Below are 21462 nucleotides of genomic sequence, written 5' to 3'. Positions count from 1 at the left end.
AACAAAATTCTCTCCTGTGCGGTAGCAAGGGGGGAACTGGTGGTTGTTAGAGTAAGTGAAACAAGTCAGGCTCAGAAGACAAACACTGCAAGCTTTCAGTGTATGCCAGGGAAGCTCCTTCTAAAAGAGAGGCTATAGCAGGAGAGCCGGTGATCAGAGTGCAGTCAGAAGCCCTTTCCAGATGCTACCACGTGGACCGGCTGCGTGCCAAACAGAGTTGCCAGAGAAGAGCATTGGAATCAGCCTGAGAAGTGGTGATCCAGCGCTTACCTGACCTGTAGGGCCAAAGAGGGTCACTGCAGGGGGTGGAACCAATGGAACTGTGGAGAAAGGACTTCCGTCTTCCCCTCCCCCACATGCCAGAACCCCAAAAACTGTGGGTCCTCCAAAGACCAATATCCCCCACTCTCCCCTTTTCCATAAAGCACCATGGAAAGCCTGCTGAACCATACTGACTTTGCCCTTCAACTCAGGGAAGCTGTGCCAGCAAGTCACTCCATAGGTATTGTTTTTTAATCTCTTATTTTTATTATTTAATTTGTACCCTTGTATATCTGTCCTGATGGTTTTTTCTGTTCTGTTGTTTGTGTATTTCTCAGTTAAACCTTAGTAGTATAATGCTTCTGCAGCCAGTTTATTCTAAAGCAGTGGTTCTCAACATGAGGGTCACAACCCCTTTAGAAATTCCATATCAGATATCCTGCATATCATATATTTACATTAGGATTCATAAGAGTAACAATATTATAGTAATGAAGTAGCAATAATTTTATGGTTGGGGTCACCACAGCATGAGGAACTGTATTAAAGGATGGCAGCATTAGGAAGGTTGAGAACTAGTACTCTAAGGCATTCTTCTTTTAAAGATTTATTTATTTTTATCTTATGTATATGAGTATTTCATCTGCATGTATGTCTGTGCACCATGTGCATTCAATGCCTGTGGAAACCAGAAGTTATTTTATTTCCTGCAACTGGAGTTATAGTTATGATCTGTCATACGTGTGCTGGGAATCAGACCCACGTCTGGAAAAGCAGTCAGTAATTTTAAATGCTAAGCCACATCTCCACCCCATAATACACTCTTGTTATTTTTTTCTGGAGCTGAGGACTTACCCCAGAGCTTTGCACTTGCCTACCAATGAACTAACCTCCCAGCCTTAGGCATTCTTCACTGTATCTGTCAGGCCTGCCTCATATACTACTTTCCTTTCCATTCCTGTCTTCTTTCTCACATTATCTTATCCTCTTCTCTTTTTGCCTTTTGATTATAATCTCCCAAAGCCCTAAATAGCTTTCAAATCAATGCACCCCAACAGTTTTCAACTATATCTTTCTAGTTACTTTACCCACCTCGAGTTTTTCTTTACACAATCAATATAATATTTAATCTTTATCCATCTTTGACCTGCTTCCTCCCACACCTAATCTTATTAACTAAAATTTGAGTATAATCCTTACTCTGTCTTTGATTGTTTATTCTACTGAATTCAAAGGTCCGTTGCTACCAATCGGCTAGCACCCACGTGATGCAGTGGTGGTAGCCAACAGCTGTGGGTGCTCTGGCAGTTAATATTTCATTTGAGGAATAATATAGCACTTACCAGACCCACAGAGCTCCTGGCCTGAGGAATTATTTTCTGATCTACCCTCTCAATGCTACTACATCCAAGTCTCAAGTGAACATAGCAAACACTTCAACCGAAGGAATACAACTGATAAAAATAAATCAAATCCCAGTACAGTAACACAAGAAACATGAAAAGCCAAGGAACATAACTTATTAACTCTACGGAAATTATTAACAACAGAATTTATTAACTCTATAGCTATGTCATCTAGTGAGAGTGAGTTATAGGAAATCTCACAGAGCACAGAATAACGATTTTAAGTATCTTCAAAGTCACAGAAAGCTGAGTACAATAAGGAAGATGAAGGATAGTATAAAAGGAATTCAACAGAGGTAATAATGCTGGGGGAAAACCAAATCTGATATGTTAGAATAAAATACATAGAAATCCAAATAAAATAATTCTGTATAGTCTTAGCAATAAAATGGAGCAAGGTTGCCTTTAATTCCAGCACTCAGGAGGCAGAGGCAGGTGGATATCTGTGAGTTTGAGGCCAACCTGGTCTACATAGTAAGTTTTAGGCCAGCCAGGGCTGCATAGACAGAACATGTCTCAAAAATTTGGATCAGGGAGAGGTTAGACTGCCTGGAGCTTGAAGACAAGACAGAGGTGATGAAACAAGCCAATGGGGACAAAGAAAAATAGGAAGATGATCCCAATGAAGCATCCTGAAAAGACCAGATTTACAGGTTGTAGGCATAGAAGAAGAATCTAGTTGCAAAGGCATAGAAAATATTTTAAAAGGAATTGTAACAGAAATTTTACCAGAGTTGTGGAAAAAGACACCAATTCAGATACAAGGACATGTAGGCTACCAAACAGACAAGACTAAAAGAAAACTTCCCTGTGACATTAGAACAGCAAATAGACATAACAAAGAAAACATATCGAAAGCAGCAAGAGAGAACACTAAGTCAAATATAAAGGCAGGTCCATGCTACCAGATCCTTCAACTGAAAGTTTAAAAGGCACAAGGGCTTAGAATGATGTATTTCTCAAAGGATTCTGTCAACCCAGCTACTATACCCAGCAAAGCTGTCTGCCACAATTGAAGGAAAAATAAAAACTTTCCATGGTAAAAATAGACTGGAGGGATTTATGAGCACTAAGCCAGCTATACGGAAGATACTTAAAGGAATACTTCACTCTGAAGAAAGAAACAAATCCATCCACAAGGCTACAGGAAAGAATAAACCATGCTGGAATAATACTAAGCAAGAAGGAACACAGAAAAAACCAAACACTACAAAATCAACCAAATGTCAAGACTCTATACAGAACTTTCAAAAAACCTCTGAGGATTGATGGACTGAATTCCCCAAATAAAAAACAGTAGTAGATTGTGTGAAAAAGCAGGAACAATCTCTTTGCTGCCACCAAAAATATATATCTCACAGCAAATTACAGATGGTATCTTACGCTGAAAGGATGGGAAAGGTCTCTCAAACAAATGGGTTGGAAAACAATTAGGTATCACTCACTGTTCTAATATCTGACAAGACAGATGGACTTTAAACAAAACTAATGAGAAAAGAAAAATATGCTCATCTCATATTGATTAAGAGAACAATCCTCCAAGAGGACATTGATACTTAGACATATATGCCCCAAGCACAGGTTCATCCTTTTGTATAAAGCAAGCCAAATAAAGGCAAACAAATTAGCATATTAACCCCAGCATGATAGCAGTGAAAGGCATCAGGACCCCACTCTCACCAACTGACAGGTGATCCCTGTGAAAAATGAGCAGAGATATCGAAATTATTTGACATCAAAAATCAAATGGACTTACTTAATAGTTCCTCAGTGAGGGGTGCGAATAAGTGGCCACCTGCCACCCATGTTAAAATTCTGTCTGTCTGGCACAGGTCACATGCATACTATTCCAACTACTGTGAATTTAAATACACAACCACTCTCTCAGATCTGAAAACACTGCTTCCTTGTAGTCACCTGCCATCATGATCCTTATACTCTTCTTGCCCCCCTTTTTGCCCCCTTTTCTGCAACGATGCCTGGGAGTGGGGATGTATATACATATACATATATATGTATATATACATTTATATACGCATATATATGTGTGTGTGTGTATATATTCCACTTAAGGATGAACATCCTACAGCCTCTTATTCTCTGCACATTTACCAGTTGTTGGTCTCTGTGACAGCGAAAGAGAAGCTTCTCTAATTAGGATTGAGAGATGTATTGATCCGTGGGTATAATGATAAGTCATTAGGAATTGGTTTAATGCTATACCCATTTAGCAGAGTAATAGTAATAGGTTGTCCCCTAGGGCCTATTAGTTACCTAGTCACAGGTTCTGGGCTGATATCAGTGCCAGATATAAGTTTCACCTTGTGGAGCAGGCGTCATTCATGTCATTATTGTAGCAGCGGGTATGTTGTGACAGGCTAGTAATCGTAGCTTGCAGAGTTCCCAGTGGGGTAAGATTGGTGATTACTTTTATCCTCCAGGAGCAGGCATAGCGCCTTCCAGCACCATGAAAGATGGCCAGTAGTGATAAAGCTTCCATGTGACTCCCAGCTTCGTTCCCCATGCTCAATGACCTAATTATGTAGTGTCTTCAGAAACAGGATCTTATTGTCAAGTTTTGAAAAGTATCCAAGAGTACTGGCAGTAGCCTATAAATGTTTGGAGATCTATGGAAACTCATTGTCCAATAACTCTGAAAATGATAGCCCATTTCTAGCACTAGGCTATTTATTTGTTATCCTTTGGGTCTATTAGGAGATTTTTTTTCTGCATTGAAGGCTAACTCTGTCCTTGCTCCAGTAGAGGTCACACTAGGAATGAGAAATCCAGGTAAACTCCCTGACTATGGACTGCATCCATTCTTTCAGGGCCCACCCAGCTGTCACCTAACCACCCCTCCTCCTTTTGTCATCATAAAGCTATCCATAACTCCTGCAGAAGGCTTCTATTCCACCAGAGACCATGTCTGCTGACAGAGCCCGTGATCTGGCAGAGAATCCCCTGATGAACCAGAGACCACATGGCCATAAGAAGTCCAGCCCCCCAACTTAGGTAGAGATTCCTTCTACTCAACCATAGGTTGTCCAATTCAGAAGACCAGCTGGGAAACAGAAACCTAGGGAGTAAAGCACCCATACAACAACAACAAACTCAGATGTTGGTATATAGACCTATAATTACCTAGATGCCAATATAATAATACAACCAACAGCAGCCAAGTCAAAATGTCACTACAAGAACTCCATTATCCTACCACAGCAAGCCCTGAATATTTTAACACAGCTGATGCACAAGAAAGCAACCTTAAAACCAACTTTATGAAGATGATAAGGGTCCTTAAAAGGGAAATGAATTAATCTCTCCAAGAAATTAAAGAAAAGACAAACAAAAAATTGAAGGGAATGAATAATTTCCTAAAAGAAAGCCATGGGGGTGGGGGACAGTTGAAGAAACTGTTCAAAGCCTGAAAGGCAAATAGAAACAATAAATAAACCACAAACTGAGCAAACTCAGGAAATGGAAAATCTAGGTAAGCCAACAGGAACTACAGATTCAAGTAACACCAATGAAATAGAAGAGATGAAAGATAGAATCTCAAGCATTGAAGATAAGATATAAGAAATAGACATATGAAATACCCACCTGCATCCCCTGGACCCTGCAAGCTACTAGCCCCATCCCATATCCAAACTCTTCGATCCTCAGTGGAATTCTGAAGCACAGCTTGCTACAATACTGAGAGGACCAAGAGGTAAGTGACCAGCCACCCAGCAGACACCACACTCTCTCTGCCCTCCATAGTGAGGCAAAATTCTGGACCCCTCCCCTACTTGCCTCAGCTTACTTAGCCAGTAGAGTTTCCTGCTGAGAGGATCAAGGGAGAGGAACAAGAAACGAACTCTAAAGCACATGCTGTGACTGCACAGAGTGGATCAAGAGAGTGAGCCAGGAGAGAAGACCAAGAGAGCAGACAAAGAAAGACCTAAGTGACTCCCTGAGACACAGACATTGACAGTACAGAGAACTGTCAAAGAACAATTCTCAAAGACTCAGCCACTGCAAGAATTGAACCAAGATGCAAAGACACTGTCAGCATCAGTTGAAGGAAGAGACGGATAGGCACCAAGAAAGAATTCATCCATAACTGAAAGAACAACATGATAACACCAGAACCCAGTGGTTATACAACAGACTTGATCATCCAAACTCAGAAGAAGCATAAGAAAACTGTTTTAAATATGACTTTATGAAGATTATGGAGGCCTTTAAAGAGGAAATGAAAAACTCCCTTAAAGAAATGAAGGAAAGGACACACAAAAAAATTGGAAGAAATTAATAAATCCCACAAAGAAACCCAAGAAAACACAATCAAACAGGTAAAGCAAGCAGTTCAAGACTTGAAGACTGAAATAGAGGCAATAAAGAAAACAGAAATTGGTGGAATTCTGGATAAGGAAAATGGGTAAAAGAACAGGCACTACAGAGGCAGAATACAAGAGATGGAAGAGAGAATCTCAGGTGTTGATGATACTATAGAAGAAATCAATTCATTGGTCAAAGAAAGCATTAAATCCAACAAAGTCTTAACACAAACCATCCAGGAAATCTGAGACACCACGAAAAGACCAAACCTAAGAATAATAGGGATAGAAGAAGGAGAAGAACTCCAGCTCAAAGGTACAGAAAAATGTATTTATCAAAATCATAGAAGAAAACTTTCCCAACTTAAAGAAGGATATCCCCATGTAGTTACAATAAGCTTACAGAACCCCAAACAGGCAAGATTTAAAAAAAAGCTCCACACCATATAAAAATCAGAATGCAAAACATACAAAATAAAGAAAGAATATTAAGAGCTACAAAGTAAAAAAGTCAAGTAACATATCAAGGTAGACATATCAGAATTACACCCAAATTCTCAATGGAAACCATGAAAGCCAGAAGGTTCTGGGCAGATTGCTGCAAACACTAAGAGATCATGATGCAAGCCCACACTACTATACCCAGCAAAGCTTTCAATCACCATCTATGGAGAAAACAAGATAGTCCATGACAAAAACAGATTTAAACTATATATATATATATATATGTGTGTGTGTGTGTGTGTGTGTGTGTGTGTGTGTGGTGTGTGTGTGTGTACACATAAACCCAGGTGTTGTTATTCTAATATCTAACAAAATAGACTTCAAGCTAAAGTCAATCAAATGAGATGGATAAGGACATTTCATACTCAACACAAAAAAATCCATCAGCATGAAGCCTCAATTCTAAACCTCTATGCCCCACAAGAGCACCCACATATGTAAAAGAAACATTACTAAAGTTTAAATCACACAAACAGTAGGAGACTTCAATACCACACTCTCACCAATGGACAGGTCAACCAGACAGAAACTTAACAGAGAAATAAGAGAACTAATGGATGTCATGATACAAATAGACATATACAGAACATTTCACTCAAAAACAAAAGAATATACTTTCTTCTCAGTACCTCATGGAACCTTCTCTAAAACTGACCATATACTTTGTCACAAAGCAAATCTCAACAGAAACAAAAAATATGGAATAACTCCTTGTATCTTATCATATCACCATGGCCTAATGTTAGAATTCAACAACAACACTAATCTCAGAAAGCCTACAAACTCATAGATATTTAACAGTGCTCAACTTAATCACCCTTGGGTCAAGGAGGAAATAAAGAAATAAATAAAAGACTTCCTAGAATTCAGTGGAAATGAATACACTACATACCCAAACTTACCACACTTTGAAAGTAGTGCTGAGGAAAGTTCATAGCACTACGTGCTTACATAAAGAACCTGGAGGAATCTCACACAAATGACTTCACAGCACATCTGAAAGCTCTAGAACAAAAAGAAGCAAACTCACCCAGGAGGAATAGATGCCAGAAAATAATCAAACTGAGGGCTGAAATCAATAGACTAGAAACAAAGAAAGCAAAACAAAGAATCAATGAGACAATGAGCTGGTTCATTGAGAAAGTCAACAAGATATGCTAGCCAAAAGGCAGAGAGGGAATATGCAAATTGATAAAATCAGAAATGAAAAGGGGGACATAAAAACAGACACAGAGGAATACCAGATAATCATCAGGTCATACTTCAAAAAACCTGTACTGCACAAAATTGGAAAATTGAAAGGAAATGGACAATTTTCTAGATAGATACTACATACCAAAATAAAATCAAGAACAGATAAACAATTTAAATAGACCTATAACCCCTGAATAAATAGAAATAGTCATCAAAAGTCTCCCAATAAAAAAAAAGCCCAGTGTCAGATTGTTTCAGCACAGAATTCTACCAGAATTTCAAAGAAGAGCTAATACTGATACTCTCAAATTATTCCACACAACAGAAAGAGGAGGGACATTGCAAAATTCTTTTTACAAGGTGACAGTTACCCTGGTACCCAAACCACACAAAGACGTAACTAAGAAAGATAGTTACAGACCAATTTCCCTCATGAACACTGATGCAAAACACTTAATAAAATATTGGCAAACTGAATCCAAGAACACTTCAAAAAATCATCCACCATAATCAAGATGGTTTCATCCCAGAGATCCAGGGATAGCTCAACATATAAAAATCTATCAATGTACTCTACCATATAAATAAACTGAAAGAAAAAACATATAATCATCTCATTAGATGCAAAAAAGCATTCGACAAAATCCAACATTCCTTCATGATAAAGGTGTTAGAGACATCAGGGATACAGGGAATGTATCTATATATAATAAAAGCAATATACAGCAAGCTGACAGCCAACATCAAATTAAAAGGATAGAAGCTCAAAGTGATTCCACTAAAATCAAGAACAAGTCAAGGCCTTCATACCTCTTCATACCTATTCAACATAGTACTTGAAGTTCTAGTCACAGCAATAAGACAACAAAAGAAGATCAAAGGGATACAAATTGAAAAGGAAGAAGTCAAACTTTTGCTATTTGCAGATGATATTATAGAATATATAAGTGACCACAAAAACTCTCCCAAGTAACTCCTACAGCTGATAAATGCCTTCAGTAATGTGGCAGGATACAAGATACCTCAAAAAAAATCAGTAACCCTTCTATAAGCAAATGATAAAGGGGCTGAAAAAGAAATCAGAGAAACAGCACCATTTACAATAGCCACAAATAACATAAAATATCTTGGGGTAAAACTAACCAAAGAAGCCAAAGACCTGTACAATAAGACTTTAAGTCTTTCAAGAAAGAAATTGTGGGAGAAATCAGAAAATGTAAATATCTCTCATGCTTTTGGACAGGTAGGATCAGCATAGAAAAAATGGCAGTCTTACCAAAAGCAATCTACAGATACATCAAAATCCCAGCACAATACTTCACAGACCTTGAAAGAACAATAAACAACTTCATATGGAAAAACAAAAACAAAAAACCAGAATAGCCAAAACAATCCTGTACAACAAAGAAACTTCTGGAGACATCACCATCCCTGACATCAAGTTCTACTATAGAGCTACAGTAATGAAAACAGCTTAGTATTGGCAGAAAAACAGACAGGTGGACCAATGGAACTGAATCAAAGACCCTGATATTGATCCACATACCTATGAACACCTGATTTTTGGCAAAAAAAAAAAAAAGCTAAATTTATACAAGAGGAAAAAGAAAGCATTTTTAACAAATTATGCTGGCATAACTGGTTATTAACATGTAAAAGAATGCAAAAAAGGAACTTCCAGAGGCATCACCATCCCGGACTCAAGCTCTATTACAGAGCTACAGTAATGAAAACAGCTTGGTACTGGCATAAAAACAGAGAGGTTGACCAATGGAATTGAATCAAAGATCCAGATATTAATCCACACACCTATGAACACCAGATTTTTGACGAAAAAGCTAAAATTATACAATGGAAAAAAGGAAAGTATCTTTACAAATGATGCTTGCATAACCGGAGGTTAACATGTAAAAGAATGTAAATCATATCTATTCCCATGCACAAAATTCAAGTCTAAGTGGATCAAAGACCTCAACATAAATCCAGCCACACTGAACTTCATAGAAGAGAAAGTGGGAAGTAGCCTTGAATGCATGGTCACAGGAGACCACTTCCTAAATATAACCCCAGCTGCACAGACATTGAGAGCAACAGTAAATAAGTGGGACCTCCTGAAACTGAAAAGCTTCTGTAAAGCAAAGGACACAGCCAATAAGACAAAAAGGCGATGGGAAAAGATCTTCACCAACCTCACATCAGAGAGAGAACTGACCTCCAAAATATGTAAAAAAAAAAAAACAAAAAAAAACCTAGAAGCTAGACATCAAATCACCAAATAATCCTGTCAAAAATGGGGTACAGATCTAAGCAGAGAATTTCCAACAGAATAATTGCAAATGGCTGAAAGAAATTTAAGGAAATTCTCATCTCCTTAGCCATCAGGTAAATGCAAATCAAAACAACTCTGAGATACCATCTTACACCAGTTAGAATGAATAAGATAAAAATCGTCAAGGATAGCTTATGCTGGAGAGGATATGGAGTCAGGGGAACACTCCTCCATTGCTTGTGGGAATGCAAAATTGTACAGTTTCTTTGGAAATCAGTTGGGTGGTTTCTCAGAAAATTGGGAATCAATCTTCCTCAGGACCCAGCAATACTACTCTTGGACATATACCCAAAGGATGCACATTCATACCACAGAGACACATGCTCAACTGTGTTTATAGAAGCATTATTTGTAATAGCCAGAACCTGGAAACTGCCTAGATGCCCCTCAACTGAAGAATGGATAAAGAAAATGTGGTACATTTACACAATGGAGTACTACTCAGCGCTAAAAACAATGACATCTTCTAATTTGCATGCAAATGGATCAAGTAAAAAAAAATCATCCTGAGTGAGGTAACCCAGACCCAGATAGACAAACATGGTATGTACTCACTCTTAAGTGGATATTAGATGTAAAGCAAAGGATAATAGCATATAATCCACGACCCCAGAGAAGCTAGGTAACAAGGATAACACTAAGAGAGACATACGTGGATCCCCCTGAGAAGAGGAAACAGGGGGGAAACCAGGAAGGGGGGAGAAAGGAGGTTGGAAGAGGAGAGGGAGGGGAGAAGCGGATGTAGGAGAAGAACATGAGGGAATGGTATGTTCAAGAAGGGGGAAGAACAGTGAGGAAGAGAAAGGAAAGAGAAATCTTCATTGAGGGAGCCATTAAAGAGCTAGCAAGAAACACGGCAATAGGGAACTCCCAGGAAGCCACAAGGAGGACCTCAGCTAAGACTTAAGGAACAGTGGAGAGGGTGCCTAAATGGACCTTCCCCTGTAATCAGATTGATGACTACCTTAATTGTCATCATAGAACCTTCAACCAGCAACTGATGGAAGCAGATACAAAGATCTACAGCAAAACACCGGACCAAGCTACAGGAGAGCAACCAAAGAGAGGGAGGAGTGATATTATGAACAAAGGGGTCAAAACCATGGTGGTGATACTCATGGAAACTGCTGGCCTGAGCTAGTGAGAGTTCACTGACTGTACTTGTCAAGTTGGGAGTATAGGTTCCTGCCCCTTGCATCTATCCCAGCTCCCAGGCCTGGCCTGGACTCCAAATCCCAGCAGGCCAGGTCCTGACCTTTCCCTGGGGGTGGGGTCAGGAACACTCCCCAGCGTATTTAAGTGATTCTCCCAAAAGAGGAACACATGGTCTCCCTTCCTTCCTTCCTGGGGTCACATTTTTGTGGCTTCCTGGTTCCCCCTCGGGGCCACCCGAGAGTGCTGAACTTCTGTTAAACCTGGATATTTCTTAATTCAGCTTGTTTTGATTTGGCCTGATTGGGAATTTTGCATCGACAGGGAGCTCGCATTAGGAAATATTCCTAACATTTTGGAGGTTCCACCGAGCTAGGGCAGGCCCTTTCCACGTGGCAGGCCACTTGTTGAAAGGCTCCTAGTCTACAGTTCGAGCTCTCTATGCCACACTTAAAACCGGCTTCTGGGCTACAGTGGCTACGTCTTGGTGAGTCCCTTTTCTTCTCTATGTTATAGGGTTTTGGGGGGACCCATTCTTACTTGTTTTTGTCATTTTCAGATTCCTGCTGAAGTCGTGAGCTCACACCAGGAATTCGAGTCCCAGGTTGCAGTCAATCCTGCGGGATCGGGCTTGGCTGAGGCCAAGATCTGTTTGTACAGGGACGCCAGGCATTCAATCTCCGCAGCCCCTTTTGAAATTTTTGAAGGATGCTCTGAAATGGACTTAGGCCACGTGGTTGGGCATAGACTCTAAAATGGGCACTTACAGTTCAAAGCCATGTCTGCTGTTGCCCCTGTAAGCCTCTTACAAAAATCTTTTAAAATTGAGCCTGTTTGATACAAATGAACAGAGCTTACATATATATGTTCATGGTTTTTGGCCTCTGTGCTCGCACCCCCTCTCCCCTTAGTAGCCAGTCTCTTACAGCACCATGCTGCCAGAGGCACTGGCCCCTTCCCCACTCCCTCAAACCCATACTTCCCAACCCCCTCCTGTGGAGCTACAGTCTTTCCCCTCCCTTTCCCAATTCGGAGGTTCAAGGTCAACTTCCACCTTCCCCTCCCCCTCCTACCTCACTGCTCGACTCCTGGACCCCCTCTGTGCACTGGTATAGCCCCTCCCATGCTCCCTTTTCTCTTCCAAATCTCTCTCAGGTAGAAAAGTTGCTAGGTTCCTTTTCTACTAATCCTTCTGCTTACCCATTTTATCTCTTAGTCAGTACCAGATATTAGGAAAGAGTTAAGAAGGGCAGAGGAGCGTCCCCAAACTCCTATATGGGAATTGGTTAAAATGGCCTTTAAAATTTTTAATGCCTGAGAGGAATCAGCTGAGTCTTCCCAACAGACAAAGCTACAACAATCTACAGGCCCAGGCCTTAGCAGCTGTCCTAAGATCACAGGAATGGGGACAAGGGAAGCCAACCACAGGGCTGTATCAAGTGTGGCCTAAATGGTCACGTGGCATGATATTGCACTATCCTCTGAGGTTGTGCCCTATCTACTAGCAACATGGACACTGGAAATCACAGTGCCCCCATGTGGGCTTGTCCTCTATGCCAAGCCATGGAGGTCTGGCCTCATCACCATTGGCAAGTGAAACTGTGCCAGCCCTCAAATGTTTCAGCCTTGCAGAGGATTGACACTACCCAGACTTGGTATATCCCGTAACCCTCTCCTAGTCTAGGGCCATGCTACAAATGGCAGGTAAGTCCATTACTTTTATTCTCACTTGGGGCTTAAGTTTCCCTCACCAATTTCAGCTATGGGGTAGACGGGACCTGTTCCTCCACACTTAAAACTTTGCCACTGCCCTATATTCTTGCAGGACATTTTTTCTCATTCTTTCTTAGCGATACCAGCTTGCCCAGCACATTTACTGGATGGAGATATCCTTAGCTGCTTCCCCAAAGCTTTGTTCCACTTCTTGGAGCCCCTTTTAACCCCACCCATCTCCAAGATCTATTTTACAGGTTCACTCCTCCTGCCAGATGTGTGCCCAGGCCACCCCACAAGGAGCTCTCCACATACACCAGCTTTGTGGACACAACCGGACAAAGATTGACAGGTTAATTGTATCCATATGCCTACTCAAAAAACTCTTAACGCTTGTGGACACTTTTACAGGATGGATAGAAGCGTTTCCAGTCTCCAGGGAAACAGCAGGTGTGATGGCTCAGGGTCATGGAGCTCATGTCAGAAGCTCTCAACATCTCTTGCACAATGGAACTCATCAAACAACAACTAACCAAGCTCTCCATTGAACTCAGAGTATCTTGGCCCTCCCTTCTCCCCATTGCCCTGACTCGTCTCAGGGCCAGCCACCCCACATTCCCCTATAGGACTCAGCCCTTTTGAGTTGCTTTATGGCAGACTCTTTCTCCTTAACCATCACTTCCCAGTTCAAACTCCTCCACTAGTGGGGTACCTACCCTACCTCTCCCTTTTAAGATCCCTTCTCCATTCACATGCTGACAGTTGTCTTCCTGCCATCACACCAGTGAAGCCTAATGCCCCTAAACCTGCCCTGCTCTCCCCAAGGGACAGAGTACTCCTCAAAGAGTTAACTCCTAGGTCTCTTGAACTTCGATGGACAGGACCTCACATGGTAATCCTTACCACCCCCTCAGCTGCCAAGCTCTTGGGACACACATGCTGGTCCCATCTCTCCAGGCTCAAGCAGGCACTACTCAGGACACTTGGTCTGTCCAGCAGACAGGACTTTCCACCCTCTGGTTTTCCAGGATGCCACAATGAAGGGCCTACCTGTTCCTCATTTTGGCACACTCATCTTTAGCAATAACAATTTTTCCCTAGACACCTGCCTTCTCATCTTCCCCAAAGAACAGATGCCTGCCTTCTCCAGGATGATTGTACATGGGATGCCTTTCCAGTCACACCTCTCGCTAAACGTGGACACCTGGCTCTCCCCTTCCCCATGCCACCCCATGCCCACAGGAAGTAGTCAGATTTGAGTCTATGCCCTGTGTTCCCAAAGAGAACCTAAGTGTTTATCATAATTACCATTCTGTCACACCTATATCCAAAGAATCTGGAATGTCAAGTTGGCCCCTGCCCCTCTCATCTATCCCAGCCCTCAGGCCTGGTCTGGACTCCAAACCCCAGCAGGCCAGGTCCTGACCCCTCCCTGGGGGTGGGGTCAGGACCACTCCCCAGGGTATTTAAGTGATCCCCCAAAAAGGAACATATGATCTCCCTTTCTTCCTCCTAGGAGTTGTGTTTTTGCAGCTTCCTGGTTCCCCCTCGGGGCCACCCAAGAGTGCAGATCTCCCATTATTTCTTAATATGGCTTGTTTTGATTCAGTTTGATTGGGAATTTTTGTGTTGGCAGGGAGCTTGCATTAGGAAATATTCCTAACAGTACTGAATAAGGGAACCTGCACAGGACCAAACTAGGCTCACTGAATGTGGGAGACATTTGTGAGGCTTTGACAGTCTGTGGGGCCACTGGCAGTGGAACCAAGATTAATCCCAAGTGGATGAATTGGCATCTAGGCACACATTCATTTTGGAGGGATACCTTGCTCAGTCTAGATATAGGGGCGAGGGCCTTGGTCTTATCTAAATCCAAGAATAATAGGAATAGAAGAGAAGAAGAATCTGGGCTCAAAGTTTCAGAAAAGATATTCAACAAAATAATATACAAAAAATCCCAATCTAAAGAAGGACATGACTATAAATGGACAAGAAGCATACAGAGTGTAAGCAGGGGCTGTGTTTCATTTCCCAGCCACCCAGACTAGAATAGTTATACAGAAACTATATTAATTACAACATTGTTTGGCCAATTAGATTAGGCATCTTTCTAGCTAGCTCTTTCATCTTAAATTAACCCATCTATGTATCACCATGAGGCTATGGTCTACCTACCAGGGTTTTCCAGTGTCTTTCTCCTTTAGCAGCTATGTGGCATCACTATCACTCCACCTACTTTACTATATATGTATATATATATATATCTTCCAGCCAAGCTATATTCTGCCCTGCCATAGGCCAAAACAGCTTTATTCATTAACAAGTAAAAGCAACAGATATAGAGAAGGGCACCCCACATCATCTCCCTCTTTTTGTCTAATTAAAAAGGAAGGTTTTAACTTTAACATAGTAAAATTATATATACAAAACAGTTGTCAAGCAAGAATTAGAGTTACAATATTTAGTTTGTTTACATTTGGGCAAATTAAGGAAAATACTCTGTTATCTATCCCATCTTTGTGAATCTAAAACTTTATATTTAATTTATCTTTTATCATAACTAAGAAGAACTATAACTGTCTGTCTTCAACTCTTCAAAGATCACAGAAGTAGATGAAATTACCTAAGTAAACAGGAAGTGCATTGTAATCAACTTCCATAGTTCTAGAATAGACAGAGATATCTTGCTGCCTGAAGAGTCACCCAGAATTCTTCTGTAACATTGGGGCATCCATCTTCAGCCTACAGGCCCATAATATCCAGCAGACTTTTTCATGAAGCAAGAAATTTGAGGATCTGTAATGGCAAAGTTCACCAGTTGCTTTCTTCTGAGTTCTGCAGAATGTCTGGCAGTTTCTTCTGTGAAGCAGAAACCCTGAAGGACCATTCCATCTGTTGGTAAGTTCAGCAGTCACTCTTCCGTGAGTCCTCCATGTCCAGTTCATATAGTATAACATAAAGCAGTCCAGGCAAGAGTAGTTTCTTACCCAAATGGCTAGCCTTGACACATTGAAGGAAAATTCTATAACAGGTTTCTTTGATGCCCATCAACCTTCCTGAAGTAATTGGTACTGCCAAAGGCAGACAAGTCTCACTGTTTAGAAAAGTCTAAGTTCTTAAAATATTTTAAATGCCATATTCTGTAGGTCTTGAAGTGTTGAAGATTACCTAACTGAAATATATCTTTGTATATCTAGAAAACCTAACTAACATGACTACTATAAGTTTGATTATTATAAATGACTATCTAGTAATCTGTAAATATATTACATTTTTAATGAGCTTCACAAACATAATACCTTAAAGAAGAGTAGAAATACATATACACAGTGTAACAAAATTGACCTTAAATTTACATCAACAGATCAAAGTCCATACCAATGTAAAATATTCATACCTGTATCATATCCTCATTATTGTTTCTTAGAAATTGAATGCAACCATTTAACGATTTATAATCAATCCCTTTTAAAAGAAAACAAACATTTATAAACAAACATTTTGGGAATCTGGCCATTGTTTTCTCCAAACTGCTTCCTGCTGTTTGTTGAGCAAAGTATTTTTAGGGTTTACGGAGACCTTCCAGGTGGACCTGTTCTATTAAACCACATTAGCCTGGAAGGAATCCACAGTTTCTCATCTTCTGTAGAAACAAAAGTAGAACTTCTTTTCTAAAGTAACATATCCTTAGACTCAAATTTTGAAGTCAAGATATCTTTAAAATATATATGTTGATTTAGCTTGGCAGTCTGTACAATGAAATGGCTTTCTGTGCTTAGCTCATTCACAGTCAAAAAATTCAAAAAAAAAAAAACCACAATAGTATACATAATCCAGATCTCTGTGTATTTCTCATCTTTATGTAGTTTTTTCTCTATTAGTTTTTAATATTTATTTTATTATCTTTACTCCTTTAATCTATGAGTGTCTGTACTCTTTTATAATACCTTTATTGTTCTATAACTGTCTAAACTCTTTTTCATCTCTCTCTCCCAAGCCTACATACATTTTTTGTTCTCTTTTTTTCAATACAGGGGTTGTATGTAGCTTTGGAGCATATCCTGGAACTAGCTCTTGTAGACCAGGCTGGCTTTGAACTCACAGAGATCTGCCTTCCTATGCCTCTTGAGTGCTGGGATTAAAGGTGTATGCCACCACCACATGGCTCCCATGTACATTTTGAAAACACACTGTATATCATTCAGAAGTCTTTTATGTCTGAATCTGTCCTATTGTGTATCTGAAATCCTTTTCTAACAAGGAACACTTTTTTTGTAAATGCTAAATGAGGGTGGATAGGACTAACTCTTTGGTCCTGCCTATTGATTCTACTCCATCCAACATGTCAGAGGTATATTCACTAACTGTGTGAGCCATGCTCACTGTCCCAGCTTCAGGGACACAGAGGGCCTAAGTTGCTATTAAGCAACTAGTAGCACACTGCTCACAAACCCCATTTAAGTGCATGACCTCCTGAAAGAGCCAGACCTATTTGTGCCACCAGTGCCATCACAAACCAGTAAGCATTCTCTTAAAGAAGCTGTGTAGTTTTTGCTGCTAATGGTGAGTTAGGAAGCCTTCTCTTAAAGGAATTATGTTCCTGCTTGCCTCTAACAAAGAGAGCCCACCTGAGAAAATGCTGCTACCAAGAAGCCATGCTTAATTCTGTTCTTTTGTGTCTAGAATTCTTTCTCAAGCTCTCTCGAGTTTTATGTGGATATAGTTGGCCCACATTGGTGCACAATTTTGTAAGCGGAGGCCGTGTTTCATTTCCAGACCACCCAGACTTGAATAAGCATAAACTATATTAATTATAACACTGTTTGGCCATTTAGCTTAGACATCTTTCAAGCTAGCTCTTTCATCTTAAATTAACCCATTTCTATTAATCTATGTATTACCATGAGGCTATGGCCTACCAGTAAGGTTTTCCAGCATCTTTCTCTTTTGATAGATACATGGCATCTCTTTCACTCCACCTAATCTCTCTACATAACTCTTCCAGCCAGGCTATATTCTGCCCTGCCATAGGTCAAAGCAGCTTTATTCATTAACCAATAAAAGCAACACATATACAGAAAGTCATCCCACATCAACAAAACACCAAGTAGATTGGACCAGAAAAGTAAGTTACCTTACCACATAATAATCAAAACATTGAATGTGCAAAGCAAATAAAGAATATCAAAATCTGTGAGGTAAAAAGACCAGGTAACATATAATGGCAGACCTCTTAGAATTACTCCTGAATTCTCACCAGAGTCTCTAAAATCCAGAAGGGCCTGGACAGGTGTCCTATAGACTCTAATAGACCACAATGTTGGCTAAGACTACTATACAGGAAAACCTTCTATTACCATAGATGGAGAAACAAGATATTCCATGATAAAGTCAAATTAAAACAATATCAATGCACAAACCCAGCCCTACAAAAGGTACTAAAATGAAAACTCCACCCAAGGAGGTTAACTACACCCATGAAATATGGAGGTATTTTTTTTTCCTTTTCAAGACAGTGTTTCTTTGGAGCCTGTCCTGAAACTCTTTCCATAGATCAGGCTGGTCTCAAACTCACAGAGATCCACCTGCATCTGCCTTCTGAGTTCTAGGCTTAAAGGTACATGCCACCACCACCCAAAACCACAAGAAATAAATAATCCCACAGCAGCAAAATCAAAAGAAGAAACACACACACACACACACACACACACCACTGCTACCACTACTAGCAACAAAAATAATAGGGATTAACAATCATTGGTTATTGATATCTTTCACTATTAGTGGACTCAATTTCCCAATAAAAAGACAGACTAATAGAGTGGATGTGAAAACAGGATCCATCCTTCTGCTGAATAGAAGAAACACACCTCAATAGGAAAGATAGACATTACGTCACAGTGAAGGGATGGAAAAAGATTTTTTTCCAAGCAAATGGAGCCAAGAAACAAGCTGGTGTAGCCATTCTAGTATCTAGCAAAATATACTTCCAAACAAAATTAATCAAAAGAGATGGGGAATGACATTTCATACCGATCAAAGGGAAAATCTACCAAGATCATCTTTTAATTCTTAGCATCTATCTTCCAAACTCAAGGAGCACCACAATTGTTTTTTTTTAAAAAAAAAAACAAAAAAACAAAAAACACTTCTAAAGCTTAAATCACACATTGAGCTTCACACAGTAATAGTGGGAGGCTTCAATAGCTCACTCTCACCAGTGGACAGATCACCCAGACACAAACAAAACAGAGAAATACTAGAGTTATTGTCAGGAGGCCCCATTTATTGGTTGTTATCCTTAGTGTCTGTGCTACTGGGGTTATATTTAGGAAGTGGTCTCCTGTGCCAATGCATTCAAGGCTACTTCCCACTTTCTCTTCTGTCATGTTCATTATTACTGAATTTATGTTGAGGTCTTTGATCTACTTGGACTTGAGATTTGTGCAAGGTGATAAATATGGATCTAGTTGCAATCTTGTATATGCTGACATCTATTTAAGACAGCACCATTTACTGATGATGCTTTCCTTTTCATTGTGCAGTTTTGGCTTTGTTGTAAAACCTCAGGTGTTCATAGGTGTGTGAATTAGTATCAGGTTCTTCAATTCAATTCCATTGATGTACATGTCTGTTTTTATGCCAATACCAAGGTGTTTTTTATTACTATAGTGCTATAGTAGAACTTTAAGTCATGGATAGTGATGCCTCCAGAAATTTCTTTAGTGTTCAGGACTGTTTTGGCTAACCTGGGATTTTGTTTTTCTATATGAAGCTGTGTTGGGATCTTGATGGGGACTGCATTGAATCTGTAGTGCTTTTGGTAAGATTGCCATTTTTATTCTGTTGCTCTTACCTATCCAAGAGCATGGGAGATCTTTCCATTTTCTGATTATCTTTTTACATTCTTTTTTCAAAGGCAGATTATGTTAGAGAGGATGTGGATTAAGGGGAAGACTCCTCTACTGTTGGTGGGAGTACAAGTTTGTACAGCCATCTTGGAAATTAATATGGCAGTTTCTCAGAAAGTTGGGAATCAATCTATCTCAAGACCCAGCATTACTACTTGTGGGCATATACCCAAAGGACACTCAATCATACCACAAGGACATCTGCTTAACTATGTTCATAGCAGCATTATTCATACCAGCCAGAACCTGGAAACAACCTAGGTGCCCCTCAACCAAAATAAATGAATAAAGAAAATATGGTATATTTATACAACGAAGTATTACTCAGTAGTAAAAAAAAAATGACATCATAAAATATAGATGCAAATGGATGGAAGTAGAAAAAAGTCATCCTGAGTGAAGTAAGCCAGATTCAGAAAGACAAACACAGGATGTAATCACTTATAAGTGGATACTTGGTGTAAAGCAAAGGATAATCAGACTACAATCCACAGGTCCAGAGAAGCTATGCAACAAAGAGGACCTTAAGAGGAATGCATGGATTGCTATGGAAAGGGGAAATAGATTAAATATGCTGGGTAATCTGGGGCAGGAGAGAGATAGAGGGGATGAGATGGGGATGATAATGTGAGGGAACAGGATGGTTGAGTTGGGGATCGGACTGAGTGGGAGAGTAATGAAAGAGATATCTTTATAGATGGATCCATTATGGGGCTAGGGAGAAACCTGTTGCTAGGGAAATTCCCAGAAATCCACAATAATGACCCCAGACAAGACTCCTAGCAATAGTGGAGAGGGTACCTACACTTCTTCTCCTAGCCTAACTGATATCATCAAACTTTTATCCAGTAACTGATGGAAGTAGATGCAGAGATCCAAAGTCAAAAACCAGTCCAAGCTCCTGGGGTCCAGTCAAAGAGAGGAAAGAGGAATTATATGAGCAAGGTGGGGGGTGTCAAGATCAAGGAAGGGAAATCCACAGAGACAAATTACCTGAGATGTGGGTTTTCACGGACTCTAGACCAACAACTAGGGAGGCCACTTTTTTTCAAACCACCACACCAAGCAAGTGAGAGACATGTACAATAAAGACTTAAAGTCATTGAAGAAAGAAATTGAAGAAGAAAGAAAGATCTCCCATGTTCAGGGATTAGTAGGATCAGCATGGTAAAAAAATGGTTATCCTACCAAAAGCAATCTATAGATTCAATGCAATCCCCATCAAAATCCCAGCACAGATTGCTCTGGTCCACAGGATTATACAGTGAGAATGCAGCTGATGAAATCACTAGGCTAACTCACAGGGATCACATTCCAGTGGAGGAAACCCAACTTACAGAGCTTTGGGGCTATCTGCCTCTTGAATAGTTGCTGTCATTTCTGTAAAACCCTTGTAAAGCTATATAACACTCCTTTTTCCATAGTGGTATTTGTCCCAAAAAATCTTAGCAGTGCATCTATCAATTATTGGGCACAACTCCCTTCTGTACTGGTAACTTTTCCCCACTTTATGGGGCCCTGGTGTGAAAATGTTCATTCAGTCAAAAAAACCTTTGTTCTCATAATCAAATCTGCATAAAGCTAGACCCCCACAATTATCTTTTATGGCAGGATATCTTACAAGGAGAGAAGCCTATGAACAGAACAAATTCAGAGCCTCAAAAGATAGG

Source organism: Chionomys nivalis, chromosome 10 (genome assembly GCF_950005125.1).
Source record: "Chionomys nivalis chromosome 10, mChiNiv1.1, whole genome shotgun sequence".
NCBI classification, from domain to species: Eukaryota; Metazoa; Chordata; class Mammalia; order Rodentia; family Cricetidae; genus Chionomys; species Chionomys nivalis.
This window is presented reverse-complemented; position numbering follows the sequence as displayed.